Source organism: Canis aureus, chromosome 14 (genome assembly GCF_053574225.1).
Source record: "Canis aureus isolate CA01 chromosome 14, VMU_Caureus_v.1.0, whole genome shotgun sequence".
NCBI lineage: Eukaryota > Metazoa > Chordata > Mammalia > Carnivora > Canidae > Canis > Canis aureus.
This window is the reverse complement of record NC_135624.1, coordinates 14,121,689-14,137,980: the sequence shown is the minus strand read 5'-3', so window position 1 is coordinate 14,137,980 and position 16,292 is coordinate 14,121,689. Positions and strand designations below refer to the sequence as shown.

Sequence of the window (16,292 nt, the reverse complement as noted above, 5' to 3'; positions counted from 1 at the left end):
AAGTATTGTTTTCTTGTTTATTAAAAACAACCAGACTTAACCTTCATGTTTATGTCAATTAAGCATTTCTGTTTTCATCTTTAACCTCAAAATCACCAGCTAATCCATATGTTTTTTTGCCAAAGAATCTAGAAAAAACATGATATAATAAAATGATGAAATTGCAGACCTTTTTATGTTTGAGAATAGGACACACTCCAAAGGAAACGGGTAGAAACCATCTCTGGTACCAAGTATCAGAATACAGACAACTGGTTTCAAGCACTATGAGAGGCATGTTGGAGGAACCAAAACCCCTTAACAATGCATTGCTACAAATAGTAGTAAAATATGCTTTGTATAAGTCTTAACAAAGCCTGTATCTACTGTGTGAAAAAGAAAGCATGGGTGACAGTGTCTGATCTGATTCCAAAGTTTGGGAAGCTGTGTGGTGCCCAACAAACACCAGATCTCATTAGTAAGTATTTGTAATCCTTTAAGAATGAAATAAAAATACTTTTCATATATATATATATATATATATATATATATATATATATATCAAACTGCTTTAGGTCATTAAACTATTTTCATGCTTAACATAAAAAATAATGTTCTAGTGAAGGTTAGGAGCAAACATTGCTTGTAGAAATGCAAAATGGAATAGCCACTTTGGAAAACAACATTTTTTTAAATTTAAAATACATTTGCCATATGATCCAGGAATCATGCTCCTATTTACCATAAGATAATGAAAATACATATTCACACAAAAATACATATGTGAATATTTAGAGATATTTAGAATAATATTCCCAAATGGAAAACAAATCAAATATCCTTCATTTAGGGAGTGAATAAAGAAAAATGTTTCATATCTATACAATGGAAAAGAACTCAGCCACAAACAAGAACAAACTATTGATAGATGCAACCGCATGGATCGATTTCAAATGCACTAGGAGAAACAAAAGATGCAAGTCTTAAAAAGCTTTTTAGTATGTAGTTCCTTCATATGACATTCTCAAAAATAGTGAAATCGTAAGAACAGAAAGCAAATTAGTAAAGGCGGAGGAACCACCAAGAAGCTTCAGAGTGGTGATGCGGGGATCTAGAAGAGGTTCTGCAAATTTCCCTTCTGTTACGTACACCATGTTGACCATAACCAGAAGATAAAGAGCACTTACTTTCCCAGATGTAAGTTTCCTATCTCCAACAAACAGCTCCCACTGTCAGAAGTTAGCTGAAGGTCAGGAAGAGTTTCTGAGAAATATAGTTTTCAGGGTCCCAACTCCCTTGCTCCAGATACATACTGGAGTACAAAAGGTTGGGAGAAAGGAAACAGTCAAGTGAGCTATGTAGTGCTACCTTCTGTTTTCTGGGGATTTGAAAACAACAAAACAAAACAAAACAAAACAAAACATTTGTTCTGTCAGCATGTAACAATTAGGGAGGGAGGGTGAGAGGTAGAGAAAGAAAGAGAGAAGTTCTTTTAATTGGAAAGGTTATTCCTAATTTAGATATAAATTTAAAAAGGATAATTTTGCATATGTGAAGAGAATAAATATTTTCTTAATAGTCTCTTAAAAGTCTCTTATCACCAATAATAGTGGAGATTATTTTTAGAACAAAATATTTCTTGACTTTATATTTAGAACCAAGTTATAATGCCATGGATTTAAATGTCCTGGATTACTTTAGGTGTCATGGAAATTTTATGTACTGTAAATTTTCATCACTGAAGAGGCTATTCATTGGAGTGTACTTAAATCTGTTTTTCAAGAAAAGGTATATAATTGAAAGGCAAGAAGGTGTGAGTGAATGTGCAGTAATTGAGTAAGGGTAGTTGTGAAAGAATCTTACAAAATCTGTATGTATTGTAACAGAAACACTGTGTTCCACATGTGAAACTCTAAACTCAGATTTTCTCCTTTATACACCTAGCATGTTTCCAGAATTTATTCCTGGGAAAGAAACACTGCTTCCATTCCTAGTTTGGAGTCCCTCTCCTGATCTGAATTATGAGAAGTTTCATATAAACAATTGATTACCCAACATATAAATTAGAAGAATTTTCAAAATCACCTTAAGATTAATTTGAGTTATGATGTTGAAAAATGATCTGCTTTTAGAAACTTGTGATGTTGACTCACTATAATGAAGAATCCACAGAAGTACATTGTGTTGCTTCTCTATAGAGTTTGGTAAACAGATCTGGGTTGTTCCACATGCAAGCATTCTACCTGTAATATCAATTAGTCAAACTCTAAATTTATTACAAAGGAAGGGTTTTTTTTTTTCCTCTTATACAGTTGCTTTCTATCTTCTATTACTCATATATTCTGTCCCAGAATCCACACTGATTCTGATAGAAATCTATAAGTTCATTTTAAATTAATAAAAGAGTCTGATTCAATTTAAAATAGTTCTGAATAAAAGTCAATATATCTTAATTGATTAATTATTTAAAAGAAGGATTTGAGATTATTTTAATTCAGTTTAATAATTACTCATAAACAGAGGCAAAAACACAGAAGGGCATGAATCATTTCTTTAAATGTGAAGCGTTAGAGTAAGAGTTGCAACTCTTCACTGAGGTAGAAAATGTTATGAGGCTTGAGACAGCTCTTGGATGAGTATGAGAGCAACTGAAGATTCATTTCCTGGTTGTCCTCAATATTTTTATTAAATGTGTATGAAAGGCCATTGGTAAGACTAGGATCCAGAGTACATAGCTCTATAATGGGGGAAAGGAAAGGAAAGAATCAAAAAATTGATTAGTCACCATGAAGAATGTTTTAGAATGACAGTGATAAATAAAATATTTCTGTAATCAATGATAAAATGCATACACTGTAATTGTTAATATATACAATTTTTAAAGCTTATCTAATCATTTTAAAATGGGAAAACAAAAAATGATACTAGGCTTTCATGCATTTACCAAGAATATAAAGTAAGTGGTAGTGAAAAACACTAGGATGTTGGTAGGGAAGGAAGCCCTAGTAACAGTGTTGAAATGGAAGTAATAGTCTGAATAAGGCCGGAAAGATAGATGATAGAAAATAAAAGTACAAAAAAAGAATAAGTGCATTGAGTGGAGAATTGGGGAAAATATACATTCCTTAGAGACAGAAGATATTAAATTATATTAAATATATATGTACATATATAATACATATATACGTACATTATATATACATACATTATATATGTACGTATATATGTATCGGTAATACTATTTTTGTTTTTAATTTACACTAGTACTGCTATTTTTTTTTTAATTTACATGAGTATTCCACTAGTCTGCAAGTTTCTCAGAGGCAATGATGAGGTATGCCTTTAACCCATTAAAATCTCTGACCCCAGTTTAGTTCCTGACATGTAGGCACTCAATGAATCTATTTGTAAAGTGATTAATGTAAAGCATAAAAAATCACAAATTCAGTTACAAACTGAAGTTAGCATATTCCCTATTAACACAAATGAATGTGCATTAAGACAATTAGAGACCATTGATAAAATAAGAATGAAAAACTCTGGTTGAAGCACTCACCATTTCATAATTTCTGTCATATGTGTGTGTGTGATGTAAATAGATGATAGATCAATAAATAGATGAGAAATAGGTGGTAGATAGATGCATAGGTATAGATGCAAAGATAAATACATAGATGATAGATAGATAGATAGATAGATAGATAGATAGATAGATAGATAGATAATCTTTATATCCTCTCTATAAATATGTGAGAGTCATGAGCATATATTCACACATATGGTGAGTCCTAGAAAGTAAGGTACTGGATTATATGTCAACAAAAACACTGTCATCTTCTTATTTGATACCGGAAAAAATAATGGCAGAATATACTTACTGTGGATAAGCAATTTACTAATTTACTGAAGAGTCAGGAAAACATTAGTCTTCTTTTTTTTAAAGATTTTATTTATTTATTCATGAGAGACAGAGAGAGAGAGAGAGAGAAAGAGAGAAAAAGAGAGGCAGAGACACAGGCAGAAGGAGAAGCAGGCTCCCCACAGGGAGCCTGACATGGGACTCCATCCTGGGTCTGTGTCTAAGGCAGCACTAAACCGCTGAGCCACCAGGGCTGCCCAAAACATTAGTCTTCTAAACAAAAAAAAAAAAATCAATTCTAGGAGATAGTAGAGGTGTCAAAGATTTGGGTTATCAAATTCTTGTTCCATTCTGTGAATTTTTTTAAAAATTTTATAAGCAAATAAGATCCACAAAGACAAAAAAAAAAAGATCCACAAAGACATTGACATAGTTTTATATTTTTATCAAAATCATACTGAATGAAATATGAAAAAAAGAGAGAACTTTGTGAGACTGAATTCAGGAAATTAAGTTTAAATCCATTTAGTATAGAACAAAAAAGAGATGATTTATTTGTTAAAGCACACTAAACTATTCTAACTTCTGATGATGTAAGAGATTAGTTATGACCTTTCTTTCTTTCAGGGAATCATATCTAATTAGATAAAAAAGATTTACACATAGTAATAATTGGAAGCAACTTTAAGATATTATGTAATTAGTGTCATTGTGAACAACCCAGAATATTTTTAGTCACTTAAAAAAAGTATTTACCTATTTATTTATGCTGATAATTTCAAGTAAGTTATTTGCTTAAATCAAACTAAGTCCTGAGTCTTGATTGTTAACTCTAAGACTACTGACCAAAATGCTGTGAAATACAAAGTACATTATCATATTAAAAAGGTTAAATAGGATCAAACTACCAATATGTTACAGAAAGTCAAGTGACTTTGTTAATAAAAATACCTAATTTTTGCTATTACATAAAAGGTATTGTCAAGATTAAAGAGAATAAAAATTAGTCACCTGCCATGAAATTATGAACATCAATAAATCCATTAAAGAGATTGCTACTCAAATATTATTAAGAAATATTTTAGTAAGAAGGTGGGACAAATATAATAAATCCACGTATAGAAAATAATAGTGATCAACTTTGATCATCAGAAATGACAAGCCTGCACATTATTAAATATTTCATTTACTAACAAGTTTAGTTATCCAGTTAGGATATTCAATAGAATTCCAATGTATTGAATAATCAACTATTGTTTAATGTGAATACTTTAAGCACATAGACACACATATATATGTGTGTACATGTAATATATGTGTATATTATATACATGTATACATGCGCATACATATGTATCAAATGTGTGTATATACATTTATGTAATAGTTTAGTTATGGAATCATCTGCCTTCACTTTGATTGTAGAACATACACTGTGCCCAAATACACTCTTAGTCACCTCCTTCTCATGTGTAACTGGTTGCAATATTTACATTTGTGGAAAATATCCAAATCTACTACAAAGACGTGTTTCTTTTGTTCTATTCTGCAGTTGTCATGGGTTAGAAATTACTTTTCTATTTTCTACATCACAAAATAATGATTACAATATCACAACTTATGTCAGGGTTGTTTGCAAAGCGAGAGTCAATAAAAATGAAATGCTTGGGCAGCCCGGGAGGGCTCAGCAGTTTAGCGCCACCTTGAGCCCAGGGCCTGATCCTGGAGTCCCGGGATAGTCCCTTGTCGGGTTCCCTGCGTGGAGCCTGCTTCTCCCTCTGCCTGTGTCTCTGCCTCTGTGTGTGTGTGTGTGTGTGTGTGTGTGTGTTTCTCATGAACAAATAAATAAAATCTTTTTTAAAAAATCCATACCATTATTATAAAAAAATGAAATGCTTTATAAATGCAAATTGATTAAACTTTTATGTCAAAAGCAATAGATATTATCACCCAATTTATAACTATGAAAATGAGCCAGTACTTCTCATTTGATGGATCTAAATTTTACTCTGAAAAAGCTGCAGGAAAGGCATCTAACTTTAAACACCAAGCTTGAGTGCTCCTGTGACAGGTCTTCTCTAATTAAGAGGGCAGGCAAAGTTCCAAGCTTTCTGGAAGAAAGCTGAAGGGATAAGGTTTTGGGGGTTCATTTTACCAATACAATATGAATATTTCTAACAAACATTTGCATAGAACTTAAAATTATTTTGTAGACAATATTCCAAGTAATTACTAATATTATTTCACTTTCTCTCCTAAGAGTTCAATGAAGTGATTACCTATATTGATTCTATTTTACAGATGAGAAACCTGAGGCTAGAGAGGTAGGAAACTTGACCCAGGTTGCACATCTAGTACATGTCAGAGACAGGACCTGATCTAAGGATTTTGGCACCAGGGTCCAGGCTAACCATTATTCTGTGCTTCCTTTCTACATGTAATGTGATATAACATAAAATTTTTGTAATCGAAACCTCAATATTATCCTATAATCCTTGGAACTCATCTCTGTTACAGCATTTATCACATTGCTTTGGAATAATACCCACATGTCATCTCCCCCCTGCAGTTTTAAGCACAACTTAAACAAGACTGGTAGAATGATTATTTTTGTATACTCAGCAACAACAATAAATAACATGATATTAATTGTATTATTTATGATTAATGCAAGACATTTTCATTAATATTGGTTTCACTTCACTTAATATGTAATCTACTCATTTATGAATATTTATATTTGTTTACTCCGTTTCAAATCTGAATAATACAGATTTTAATATAATATAGTTTTTTTCGTGGGCTATTATTTGGCAAAGACAAACACAAATTTTAAAACCTCTGAATGGGGCAGCCCGGGTGGCTCAGCGGTTTAGCGCCGCCTTCAGCCCAGCGCGTGATCCTGGGGACCCAGAATCGAGTCCCACCTCAGGCTCCCTGCATGGGGCCTGTTTCTACCTCTGCCTGTGTCTCTGTCTCTGTCTCTCTCTCTGTGTGTCTCTCATAAATAAATAAATAAAATCTTAAAAAAAATAAAACCTCTGAATGAAGTTAACTGTATAATAGCTTTAATTTGAGGAATGGTTTATAATAACATAAGCACTAGAGATTTAACTCTCTGAAAGTAAATATTAAATTGTTGACAATTCTAAATTTGATTAAATATTATAGAAATATTTGGGCTATTCTTGAACAATTAGGCTATGCTCAAGAAAGGAATAATACACTCTATTTATGTATGTATTTATTGAGCAAGAAAATGCACAAGTGGTGGGGTGAGGGGCACCTCTCCCCCTCTGGAGAGAGAGAATTTCAAGCAGACTCCATGCTGTGCATGGTGCAGGATGCAGGGGATCTCAGGACACTGAAATAATTACCTGAGCCAAAATCAAGAGTCGATGCTTAACCAACTAAGCCACTCAGTTGCCTCTTATTTTTAAGTACAAGCTCTATATAAGGTATATGTATTTAATCGTGTTAAGATAATCATTCTATATATACTTATTGATTAAAATTTGACAATACAAAATATTTGATCTTTCAAAAGGAATAAACATAAGGGGATCCCTGGGTGGCGCAGCGGTTTGGCGCCTGCCTTTGGCCCAGGGCGCGATCCTGGAGACCCAGGATCGAATCCCACGTCAGGCTCCCGGTGCATGGAGCCTGCTTCTCCCTCTGCCTATGTCTCTGCCTCTCTCTCTCTCTCTCTGTGACTATCATAAATAATAAATAAAAAATTTATAAAAAAAAAAGGAATAAACATAAGGCAAGTAGTTACCAAAAAATATAATCTTAACCTTCTTAATATCATTCATCAAGATTAATTCTGTCCATATGCAAAGCTGAAAAATTTTCGGCTGTCCAACAGTTTTAGGTGAGCACAATCTCAGCTAACACAAAGGATATCAGGGCAATAATCCACAACAAAGATTTTTTCATTATTGTCTGCCTCAAAAAAAGGTTTCCAAAATGAATTAAGAAAATATTAAATCAGTTCCTGATATATAGAAGCAGCTCATTCCCTTTAGAAATTGTGTTATATTTTGGCTCCTTGTGTTTATTTGTGAAGAATTTACCTACCTCAAGAAATACAGTATTTTATTTATGAACATCTGACATGGCAGAGAAAAATTAGAAAGATTGCCAGTTGTCTATAGTTTGTGTGGTAGGATAATGGCTTCCTGTTGCCAAAGAGAATCTAGGGTAAAGAAACAAAGCAAAATTGAAGTTGATATATTTGTTTTCACACTGGGAAAAATTTATACCTTGTGAAAATTATATTACACTTATTTCATTTCTCCTATACACAATATTTATCGATGCAGATATCCCCATGTTGTCTGATCCATTCTAATATAATAGGGCAAATTGATCATTGTGCTCATACTCAGAAATTGAATTTTTATTGGCTTCAAGAAAGAGTCAGGCATTTACATTTTTATATAGTTAAAATTGTCAGGACACAAAAACACTAGTTTACAAATCCAGGATTGCAGAACTTTGTTTTACCTTTTTATCTCTTCAAACATCTCCACTTGTTCCCTTCAATTCATATACACTCCTTTAGCATGAATTTGTTTTGGTTTTCTACTATAAGGACTTTTTAAAATATGCTATTTCCAGAAATAACTTTACCTACTGAAGATAATGACTACCCTCCTTTCTTTGTCTTTCTAGGACATATGCCTTTAGTTAGTCCCCATCTACTCTTAAAACAAGAGAAAAAAGTCATTAAGAATGCATTGTCTACTCTCCATCCTCCCCAGTGCATTGCTCTGCTGTTGATATTTTATTTTTATTTCTTTTCTGTATTGCTTTCCTATGTTGCCCTGTCTGAAGACAGAAATCAGATCAGATACAGTGTTTAATACATATCTTGAGTCCAGTAAACATAGAACAAAAATTTGTAGTAGACAAGACACAATTTTTTAGATCAATTTCAAAAAGAGTATTGCTAGATGGGACTATTTAAGATTTTTCTGAGGGAAAATATCCAGATATCTATGCTACCATAGTTGAAGTGTGGTAAAATGTTTTGACAAATGGCCCCTTTTGGCAATAGATTGCAGCAACTTCAGGTGCTGAATCCCTCCCTACACTTCAAGGTCTACTTTTTGTTGTAGTTCTTGCTTCTTAGTTTTTTTTTTTTTCTTTTTCTTTTCTTTTTTTTTTTTTTTTATGAATTGGTTGTGTTATTTTAGTAATCTATTTAGTGAAGTGTGGAGTCATCGGGGTTATTCCCCATAGGCCAGAGCCTTGAGTATGTGAAGTCACCCTGGGATGACAGTAGTCTTAACAGGGTTTTCTTTGACCCTCTCTTTCCTCCACCTCTGTTACACTTGTCTGCATCATTTGATATTATGCCCAGCCCGTTAAGCTCCCCTAATTGCAAGTAGATTTTTTCCATAGTGCTTGGGTGTACATCATTCATCTGTCAGATCCAGTTAAATTTGGGCACCTATCGATAGTTTAGGAGTCCTGTCTTTGCTCTTTCTTCTGACTCCTGGGAGTTTCTTTTATCTCTTTTCCTAGTTTTTCTTGTTGAATTGGTTGGCCTCTGGTTTAACCTATACTTCACTAAGATACTCTCTTTTTCTTATGAACTACTTCTCCTCCTGGAAAAAAATAAGCTCAGCAACTACACTGGGTGCTGGAGATGATGGAGGGATGCTCTGGTGTTCTCGGCTTTCTTCTCTGGTCTGGACACTCTGGTTTATGAGTATGCTTGGAGCCCTCATATTTTAGGCCCTCCATGTCTGCGTTTAAAATCCCTGCCCTATGGGTAGAGGCTCAGTGGAGGAAGGGAATCCCTGATCCCTCAGCTTCACTGACCATAAATTTAGCCTTTCAACTTGGAGATAGAGGGAATAAGAAATAGAGGTGGCCTTTCTCTCCTAGGGGAATGGGAAGAAAGGGAACCTCTCTTTTTGACCAGCTCACCAGAGTGGAGGTTTCATTAAGCTGAGCCAGTTGGAAATGGGGGGAGAGAGGTGATTTTTTTTTTCTCAAATGGTACAAAATCTTGTTTTTACTGAGTTTTAAAGCCTTCTTGAATAAATAAATATTTATTAACTTTCTGTGTGCATTTGGACATTTTCCAGAGGCTCTAAATGGTTGGGGTTTTGTTTGCTTTAGTTTTTTGTTTTGTTTTGTTTTTTAGCTCTGCTTTTTTTTTTCACTTGGGAGTGGGTCTGTAGAGCTCCTCATACTGTTCACATTTTGATAACAAATGTCAATCCACTGAGATTCTTATTTTACTTATTGCACTTTAGCCATAAAATTTCCACTTTGTTATTTTTTAATATTGTATTTGTATTTCTTTGCTGAGGCTTTCTATTTTTGAAATTTGTTTCAATCATGCCCCTAATGGCTCATTGAAGTATTTTTATCATTACTAGTTTAAAATCTTTGTCAAAATTCTAACATTGTCCTTGGTGTTAACATCTATTGACTGCCTTTTTCCATTTAGTTTGGAAAACTTACGGGTTTTTGGTATGATGAGTGATTTTCAACTGAGGCCTGAATATTTTATTATTATATTCTGAGACTATGGATCTTACTGAAATTTTCTATTTAGTAACACAATAGCTGAGGGTAGTAAGACATTTCTTCATGATTGCCAGGTTCCCCATTCAGCTATTGTTGACCCTGGAAGATGCTCTACCACTACAGCAGAAGTAGCGGAAGTAGTGGTCTGGTCCCCTACACTGCCTCCACTGACCCTGTAGTGGGGTGGTATTACTACTTGAGGATGGAGGAAGTCCTAAATTTCTAGTAGGCCTCTTTCCATAGCACCCAATCATAGGAAACGAGTGCCTTATTACAACTTGGTGGAAGGGAAAGTCTAGTCTCTCCATGTTGTCTCTACTAACACTGAGGTGGTGGACTTTTAGGGCCAGTGGGGATAGACTTTTTTAACTCCCTAATTTACCTAATTACCCTAATACAAGTCAGTGTTGGGGCTCCTCATTCCAGCCCCTTGAAGGTAGAAATCTAGGGTTCCTACTCAACCTTGCTGGTGGGGTGAGGATGAAAACTCAGATTTTCTGCAGTGTTTGGCTATATAGTAAAACAGTTCTTGTCTAAATATCTTTTATCTTGCTTGGCTGCCACATTTCTGATCCTTTGGTTATAGATAATAGGCTGTTATTTGAGCTTGTTTTATCTGTTTCTCTTGGCAGCTTTTTAGGTCAGAGTCAAGAATTAGGAAAAATAAATAAAATAAAAACAGAATTCCCTCAGCATAATACCCTCCAGTTCCATCCACATTGAAGCAAATGGTGGGTATTTGTCATTTCTAATGGCTGAGTAATATTCCATTGTATACATAAACCACATCTTCTTTATCCATTCGTTTTTCCATGGACACTGAGGCTCCTTCCACAGTTTGGCTATTGTGGACATTGCTGCTATAAACATCGGGGTGCAGGTGTCCCGGAGTTTCATTGCATCTGAATCTTTGGGATAAATCCCCAACAGTGCAATTGCTGGGTCATAGGGCAGGTCTATTTTTAACTCTTTGAGGAACCTCCACACAGTTTTCCAGAGTGGCTGCACCAGTTCACATTCCCACCAACAGTGTAAGAAGGTTCCCTTTTCTCCACATCCTCTCCAACATTTGTGGTTTCCTGCCTTGTTGTATGTTCTCATTCATTTGGGGAATATAAATAATAGTGAAAGGGAATATAAGGGAAGGGAGAAGAAATGTGTGGGAAATATCAGAAAGGGAGACAGAACATAAAGACTCCTAACTCTGGGAAACGAACTAGGGGTGATGGAAGGGGAGGAGGGCGGGGGGTGGGGGTGAATGGGTAACGGGCACTGAGGGGGGCACTTGACGGGATAAGCAATGGGTGTTATTCTCTATGTTGGTAAATTGAGCACCAATAAAAAATAAATTTATTATTTAAAAAAATAATAAAAAATAAAGGGTTAAAAAAATGGAATAGGAAAAAAAAAAAAAAACAGAATTCCCAAGCATGTTGTTCCTTGAGTCCCAAAGTCTCTAACCTGCCTGCCTTTTTCTTTTTAAATTTTGACATCTCCTATTATTTGTTTAATATATAATTGCCAGGATTTTTAATTGTATTGAGAAGGAAGGAGTATGTCTGCTCCATCTTTTGAGAATTATTCATTCATTCTTTTGATTGGGAAATATTTCAGGGCCACGGTCTATTAAGTAGGTGGGTTTGAGGATACTAACTGCTACTGATTTGGCTTTAAGTCTCATATCTTTTGTTGTTATGTAATCCTCAAGAACATTTATTATCTTGACATTTGACAAGATATCATCCTGGTCTTCATAATTTGTCACTGTTTATCAATACCACCTTAAAATTTTACTTTCTCTTTGTTCCTATGAGTTCACACTATCCTCCTTTTCCTTGAGAAATGCATTTTCCCAAATGAATCTTTCAGGGTTCCTCATTTATCTTTAGAAATATAGAATATATTAAGATGATAGTTTAGAAATATTTCTAATGAAGTTTAGTTATTAAATTGATGTTCAGATGATAGTCTAATTTTTTGGATCTTTCAAACATATTTTTACAGACTGTATTACTGGCTCCCTCTTCCTAAGATCAACCAAAGCATACTGGTGTTGCCTAAAATTCTATCTTCAACACCAGAGGCACTAAAAAAGTGCCTTAATTCCAACTTCATCACATCATCGCCTTTATATGCTTTTCCATAAGTAGTCAGGATGTTCTACCTAAAGTGCAAATCTAACCATCCTGTCTTTTTATGATCCCCTTTGATGAAATCTCTTTTATTTTTGATTCAGCCACTGTTTCCTAACAAGTTATGCAGTATTCCCCATAAATATGTTTTGCATAATCAATTGCTTGCAATTCTGGGCTCCAGATTTCTGAAAATTTTTGGCAACTCTGTCTTATCATGTCAACTCTTTGTCCGTCTAAGTCATACTAACATTTTAAGACTAGGCATAAGCCCTCTAAACAAATGTCTTAACCTCATCCCTCAAATTTGGAGATAGATCTATCTATCATCTATCTATCTATCTATCTATCATCTATCTATCTATCTATCTATCTATCTATCATCTATCTATCATCTATCTATGTACCTATCTATCTATATCGTGGTAATTTCTATATTATTAAATTTAACAAATTATATATTTTTATAATGTATATATAATTCAGTGTGTTGCACAGAAGACACTCAGTATTTCTTAAATGAATGAAAAGAGTATTGGAAAACATCATCTATAAAATGTCTTGAAAGTCAGGACTCATGTTACCTATAACCTGAATACCAATAGCCAACTACTGGAAGATTGTTTTGAAAATCTTATTTAGATCTTGACTGTATTTTCTTGCCACTTTTGCCAAGAAGCTTCAAAAGTGCCTCTCAATTGTTTTGAACAATAGTTTTTGGAAAATGTTATGTTAGAAATCATTTTAACACAATTGTTTTATCAATGTTGAGTAATAGGCAAAGTTCTAATTTCACAATGTAGGCTCACAACTGGTGGGAAATATGAAGGGCATGATAGAAGGAAATCTGAAAGATAAAAGGTTACTCGGTTTGTATAAAGCTATTGAATCTGCTGACCAAAAGGCAAAAAGGCAGTATTGCCAGTGGCAGGAGTAGCCTGGGAGTAATAGCAGAAGCTTCAAGAGGCACTGTGACCAGCAGTGCATGCTTATCTTGTCACAATTTGTCAAATATTTCCTGTCAGAGATCATTTTCTACAATTTGAAAATATCATGACATTTTGGATTGAATTACAGGACTCATTTCTATCTTACTCTTGAACATCTTGAATTTATGGATTGATGTGCTACATTTCTGACCTGTAGTTTTGTTTTTTTTTTTTTTTTTTTTTTTTTTTGCCATATGAGTAATGTGAAACTTTTATACAATCTACTAAACTCAGAAAAGGAACTCCAGGCTTTACTTGTCCTTGATAAATTTTAAATTCTTAATGATTACAATAACGTTTTTTTTTCAGGATAAAATTCAAGCTTGGGATATACTGAATATCCATGTAAATTTTGAAAAGAATAACATAGTCAAAATTATACATTATTGATATATTTTCTGTTTAAAAAATAGCATTATTAAAAACCATTATTTCCCCCTCCAAAATACTAAAACTTTTCTATATCTGACATAACACAATTCTCTGAAACATTTGCTTCTTAGTTTATTCCACCATTAGGATGACAAGTAATGATCTTATTGGCTATATACAAAGAAAACACGAAGAGAATCAAAGGAGACGCTAAATACATAAATAGATTACTGACTTCTGCAATACAAGGAATAGATGTATCTTTTTTAATTTTTTTTATTATTTTTATTTTTTTAAAGATTTTATTTATTTATTCGTGAGAGAGAGAGAGAGAGAGAGGCAGAGACCCAGGCAGAAGGAGACGCAGGCTCCATGCAGGGAGCCTGTCGTGGGACTCGGTCCCGGGTCTCCAGGATCCTGCCCTGGGTTGAAGGCTGCGCTATACCACTGAGCCACCTGGGCTGCCCTGTATCTGTCTTTTTAGTGTAGAAGGGGTAATTTAGGTCAAATCAATTTGAAATTATTAAAGTATTTTGCTTATTCATGATTAGAAACTTCCCTTAAAGAGTTTTTTAAAGTTGTTTTTTTGCAAGATTGAATTAACTAAATTTTTATTAAGAAAAACTATGAAATCCACTTAGAGAAATATATGGTACATTGTACTTTTGTTTTAATGCATTTAAGTAGTTTGAGCTTTTAATTCAAAATTTTTCTTTTTACTCTTTCTACTGCATCTGAGAAATTCGGTTTTAAAAAGGGATATTTTAGTAGTCTAAAGGTTACTATAATTTATTCAAATTCAATTGATAACCCTTGAAGATGACAATCATGCTTTTTTTTGTTGTGTATACATTGTTTTTTTATTAGTAATAGACTCTTAATGAATAAGACAGGTTGATCAATAGACAAATGATTGAATACTTGATGGTCTACATTCTCAAATTTATAGCTAAATTCTTTTCTTGATTTCCAGGTGAAACCTGCTCAATGGGAAAAAATAAAATAATATTTTACCTATTTTTTTACTATTTGTAATTATTCAAAAATAATTTTAAATTAAGTAAGTTTTCACAAAATTAAAAGTCTAAGTGACATATTTATCAAAAATCTTGAAATATGAGTAAAATAATAATTATGTATGTATGCACTGACTAAAGGGAAGTATATTTGTTTATTTTAAAGTTACCATTTGTTAGTATATTTTTTAAGTTTTTATTTAAATTCCAGTTAGTTAACGTACAGTGTAATATTAGTTTCAGGTGTACAATATAGTGATTCAACACTTTGATACAACACCCAGGGCTCATCACAGCAAGTGCCCTCCTTAATTCTCATCACTATTTCACTCATCCCCCACAACTATCTCCCCTCTGGTACCTATCAGTTTGTTCCCTAAAGAGTCAGTTTCTTAGTTTGCTTCTCTCTTTTTTTTCCCTTTGCTCATTTGTTTTGTTTCTTAAACTCTACATAAGAGTGAAATCATATGATATTTGTCTTTCTCTGACTTATTGTCCTTAGCATAATGCTTTCTAGTTCCATCCATGTTCTTGTAAATGGCAGGATTTCATTCTTTTTATGGCTGAGTAATATTCCATTATATGCATAAAACATCTTTATCCATTCATCAAGGAGAGCTCTTGTAATGAGCACTGGGTATTGTGTGTAAATGTTAAATCACTAAATTCTACACCTGAAACTAATACTACACTGTATGTAAACTAACTGAAATTTAAATACAAACTTGAAAACAATGGACAGAAGACACAAGTAGACATTTTTCTAACAGACACATGAAAAGGTGCTCAACATCACTGATATTTAGGGAAATACAAATCAAAACTAAAAGATATCACTACATACCTGTCAGAGTGGTTAAAATCAACAACAGGAAACAACGGGTATTGACAAGGATGTGGAGAAAAAGGAACCCTCTTGTGCTGTTGGTGGGAATGCAAACTAGTACAGCCATTCTGGAAGATAAATAGACGTTTGCTATTTGTTAATATTTTAACATTTTTACGATCCTGGAGACACGGGATCGAATCCCACATCGGGCTCCCAGTGCATGGAGCCTACTTCTCCCTCTGCCTATGTCTCTGCCTCTCTCTCTCTCTCTCTGTGACTATCATAAAATAAATTTAAAAAAAAAATTTAAGAAAAAGGGATCCCTGGGTGGCGCAGCAGTTTGGCGCCTGTCTTTGGCCCAGGGCACGATCCTGGAGACCCGGGATCGAATCCCACATCAGGCTCCTGGTGCATGGAGCCTGCTTCTCCCTCTGCCTATGTCTCTGCCTCTCTCTCTCTCTCTCTCTCTCTCTCTGTGACTATCATAAAATAAATTTTAAAAAATTAACATTTTTACTTTAGAAAGAAAAATCAGAAAAATTGAAATAGCAATCATATAGAATACAG

General features: G+C 33.9%; 1 long non-coding RNA gene across 1 annotated transcript; it reads right to left on the bottom strand.

Annotated features, from left to right (window-relative positions):
• Window positions 1-2,508: 2,508 nt before the first annotated feature.
• On the bottom strand, window positions 2,509-15,852 carry LOC144282842 (uncharacterized). The gene is made up of 3 exons (XR_013351250.1): window positions 15,741-15,852; window positions 7,919-8,036; window positions 2,509-2,716 (listed from the first exon to the last, which is right to left on the bottom strand). It is a non-coding gene; the product is annotated as an uncharacterized LOC144282842 (long non-coding RNA).
• Window positions 15,853-16,292: the final 440 nt, after the last annotated feature.